Source organism: Aplysia californica, unplaced genomic scaffold, assembly GCF_000002075.1.
Source record: "Aplysia californica isolate F4 #8 unplaced genomic scaffold, AplCal3.0 scaffold00052, whole genome shotgun sequence".
NCBI classification, from domain to species: domain Eukaryota; kingdom Metazoa; phylum Mollusca; class Gastropoda; order Aplysiida; family Aplysiidae; genus Aplysia; species Aplysia californica.
The window spans coordinates 1,119,582-1,123,676 of record NW_004797322.1 but is presented as its reverse complement, the minus strand read 5'-3'; the positions used below and the strand labels follow the sequence as shown (position 1 = coordinate 1,123,676).

Sequence of the window (4,095 nt, the reverse complement as noted above, 5' to 3'; positions counted from 1 at the left end):
TCATTATTATTATTATTATTATCATTATCATTATAACTCTTCGTATATGCAAGGTTATTCGTCCTTTGTACGCAGCCAGTTTCGTCATCCGCGTTTTCAACGTCACAAACTTCCATCTAACCCCGCTCATGTTAAGTGAAGACCTTTGTTACATTTGGTCTTAAGAAAGAGGCTTTTCAGAGCTACCGTAGTACGCATGTCCTGATTCTCCTTTCTCTGTGGGGCCGCCACATTATTTGGGTAGCCTTGACGTCAGGCGCGAAAGACACTTAAAATAAAATACAAATTTAAATATACACAATTAAAAGGAAGAGTGGAAGACCAAGAGGGTGCACGTTAACTTTCGCCGAAAGAGGATCGACGAAGGCAAACGTGCAGGCGTTCAGAAAAGTCGGGTCAGGATGACCCTCGCCCTTTGTACAATTAATTGTATTCTCCATAAATAATCTCGCGGCGGATAAATTTATTGTGTACACCCAAAGTGAACCGCACGATCGCTTTATAGCCAACAGAATCAGAAGGATGGCAAAAAAGTGCTTATTTAAAGTCAAGACGCACGACTCACCCTGACTGTAAAGAAAATCTAGAGGTTATGGTGAATAGACGAGGATTAATACATGCTTATGGCACGTTAACACTGACCCAACACTAACACTGCCTGAGTTTTGCGGGATCTTCACTATGGTTTCGACTATTCGGGCTAAAAGACAGATGGCTGGGAAGGAGATGGTTTCACTCGGAGAATGGTAGCAGTGAAAATGTTTAAATAAATACAATCGTAACGGTCTAAAAAGGCCACACACTGTCGAGGAAAATCTGGCCTTCTTAGACAGGTGGGCGTTTCATAAAGTGTCTGTATAATGGAAAAAATGAAAGTGGGAAATTGGAAGTGGCCGTTTGTACTGACCAAGTGATTTTCTTATACTTATAGGTGGCTGCTAGAGCAGGTTTTAGTGTATGTATGGGAGGGTGGACACAAGGGCCTGTCCGAAGTAGGCCGAGCGAGCATTATTATAGATGAGGTAGATGGATGGTGAACCGGTGGGTGGATGGATGGAATGAAGGATGGATGGATGGATAGATCTCGAGTAACTACTGAATGGAAAACTGTATGAGTGATTAGGTGGACGGGTGAATGAATGCGTGAGTGATTGGATGGACGGAAGAATTAATATATGAATGTTTGGGTGGACGGATGGATGAATGTATGAATGATTGTATGGACGGAAGAATGAATATATATGATTGATTGGGTGGACGGATGAATGAATGAATGAATTATTGGATGGACGAATGAATGAATGTATAAATGATTGGGTGGACGGATGGATATCGATCGGGTGGATGGATTGATGGCTGAGTGAGTGATTTAGTTAATGGGGTGGGTAGGGGTGGATGAAGAGGAAGTGTGGAATCGGCATTAGAGAGACACGGTGGAGAGAGACGGGAGAGATTATATGTATATAATATGATATTATAACCTGGTAGATCTTATATCTTCGTGAGTATAGAACTGTGCGGAACGCTCGCTATCGAAACGACACTACCTCGTGTCTGCTCCTACTGATCCCGCTATGTCGTCACTAAGCTATGTGCCGAGTCCCGGGAGAGAGAGAGAGAGAGAGAGAGAGAGAGAGAGAGAGAGAGAGAGAGAGAGAGAGAGACTCTCTCGCCGGACAAGCCGACCCCGTTCTGGGAACTTTCTAAAAAAACTTCGGTGGCCTGCCACCACCACCACCACCACGCGACTGAAAAGCGCGCGCGCGCGCATCGTCGTATGTTCGCCCTCTCTCCCTTCAGCCTTCTCTTCTCTCTGTCTTCACCGTTTAGCTGTGTGTGTGTGTGTGGCGGCCTCATCGTTCCACAGGTCTCCTCGAGAGCGTCGTCATTCCTCATGCCGTTCATGACTCGCAACACCACGCTGAGTGACCGGTGAAACAAGCACTGCTTTGGGAACTCTTTATTCATTTTGATCTGTTTTGTCTACCATGGTAGTTGTTTCTGACATTTGGATGCTCATCTTGAAGAACAGCCGTCACTATAATGTGAGTATCGCGCATCATGTGCGTCTTGCTTCTCCGTCAAGGCGTTTTTGTGTTCCTCGTTATTTATTTAGGCCTATTTATTATTTTGGCGGGATTTCTCAATCTCAAGACGTGAGGCAAGGGGAAGGTAATCGATAAATGTGAGCTCACGCCCACGTGATATGACTAAGAGAAGGTCAGTGATTTCTGCTCCGGCCATGAAGCCGTGCTATCACCTCATTTGGGGGGGGGTGTCAGCGAATGTAGGTTGACCGTCGTTACGTCTTCAGCTTTGATGTAGATCTACTAGATTCTAGATCTAGAATCCAGCTTTGATATTATAATCGAATTTGTGTAAATTATTGAGGGTGTCTTATATAAGATCGGTTGTGTTCACTCGTTCGTCTGTCTGTGCGCGCACATGTGTTTATGAGTTTGTGTTTGTGTCTGTGTGTGTGTATGTGTGCGTGTTCGTGTGCGTGTGTATGTGAGTGTGTGTGTGTGTGTAAGTATGTGTTTGTATGTGTGTGTGTGTGCGTGCGGACGCACGCATGTGTGTATCTGTGTGTGCGCGCGCGTGTGTGTGTGTGCGCATCTCGCGCCGGTCTGTGGGTGTATGGTGGTGGAAGAACGGAAAAGGGTGTGTCGTGTGTGTGTGTGTGGGGGGGGGGGGGGGTTGGTGTCAGTATAATTGCCTATGGATCCTATTTGCTATCATGTAGAATCTAGATTTAGATCTAATCTAGATGTTAGTGTCGAAATCATTAATTGTGGACGCTCATCTCCCTGTTCCCCATTATCTACTCTTCATTCCTGTGTGTCTGTCCGTCCAGTAGATCTAGTTGTTTGTTCTTGAACTGTGTGTTGACCACTTCCTCCCTCCTATCAAACCTCTACCATAATTTCTTTCCTCCTCCTTTTCTTTATTCTCCAGTAACACCTAGTCTTCGGCACTTATATGGCCCAATTGTGTAGCAAATGCTGTAAAACTAACTGTCTGTGTATCCCTCTGTCTAATTTTTATCCAGTAGACTCCCTGATCTGTGACGGGTCGTCCAGTGTGCACTGTACCACAGTTTTTCTGTTCTCCGAGACTGTCTTTACCTTGTCTTTATTACTTTCATCCCTTCTACTTCTAGTCCGCGTATCATACAATAGGGCCTACATGAAGTCGAAAAAGACGTTTTTGTCGAGAAGAAAAGTGATTATCTGTTCAGATGGACGTCTTAGACAATGTGTTAATGTTTAACCCCCCCAAAAAAACAAAAAAAACAAACAAACAACAAAAAACAAAAAAACAAACAAAAAACACTCCAAAAAAAACAACAAAAAAACAACAACACACAAAAAACAAAAACAAAAAAACCCGGAAAATAAAAACCAAAGGATGACGTGAGAAGTGATCGCTTGTAACAGGTGATTATGTTAGATAGGTAACCATCAGAGAAGGTTCGACTGTGGTTGTATTTACTTTGCACTCAGCTTTATTCTCAATTCTCAACCGTCAGAGACAATCATGTCTGCGTGATAGCCTCGACTCTTATAATGGTTCTGAGATCCACTGGAGCCTAATCAATTATATAATTACGCCCTGAAGTAGTCATAATCTTCTCCTATTAGATTTGTTATGGCTTCTGTTAACCTTTATTGAACTGCTTGCTTTGGCTTCTTACCAGGGGTTCTGTTGATTGTTGAGCATTGCGCGTTTGATATTGGCACTGCCTACCTATTATTATAGTAACTTACGTGTATTGTACTTCTTGCCAAAGAACGCTTCTTAATTTTAAAGGTTTTTTTTGTTGTTGCCTATCCAGGTTTCTAACTTACCAACAATGAGCAGACGTGGTGATTTGCCACTTGTTGTAGTTGTTGGCTTTACGGTGTGCATAATGTATTTATGCACATGGCCTCTTCTCTGGATGGCCTCTCCGTGTGCTATGACAAATCCTTAAACCCCATTTTTAAGAACAAAACCAAAGAAAACCACGTCCTAAAATAGATAGATAGATAGATAGATAGAGAGATAGATATATATATAGAGAGAGAGAGATAGAGAGAGAGAGAGAGAGAT

At 43.1% G+C, this 4,095-nt stretch overlaps 1 protein-coding gene across 2 annotated transcripts in view; it reads left to right on the top strand.

The window, feature by feature from the left end:
• Positions 1-4,095, top strand: part of LOC101863084 (influenza virus NS1A-binding protein homolog A) — a 64,870-nt gene that overhangs the window by 26,878 nt on the left and 33,897 nt on the right. Inside the window, exon 1 of one of the 2 annotated variants that reach the window (XM_005092758.3) lies at positions 1,818-2,045. The exons of the other annotated variant lie outside the window; for it this stretch is intronic. The gene's annotated coding sequence lies outside the window, so the exon portion shown is untranslated. Of the gene's footprint in view, positions 1-1,817; positions 2,046-4,095 lie in introns of those variants that run through there. 2 annotated transcript variants of the gene reach the window in all.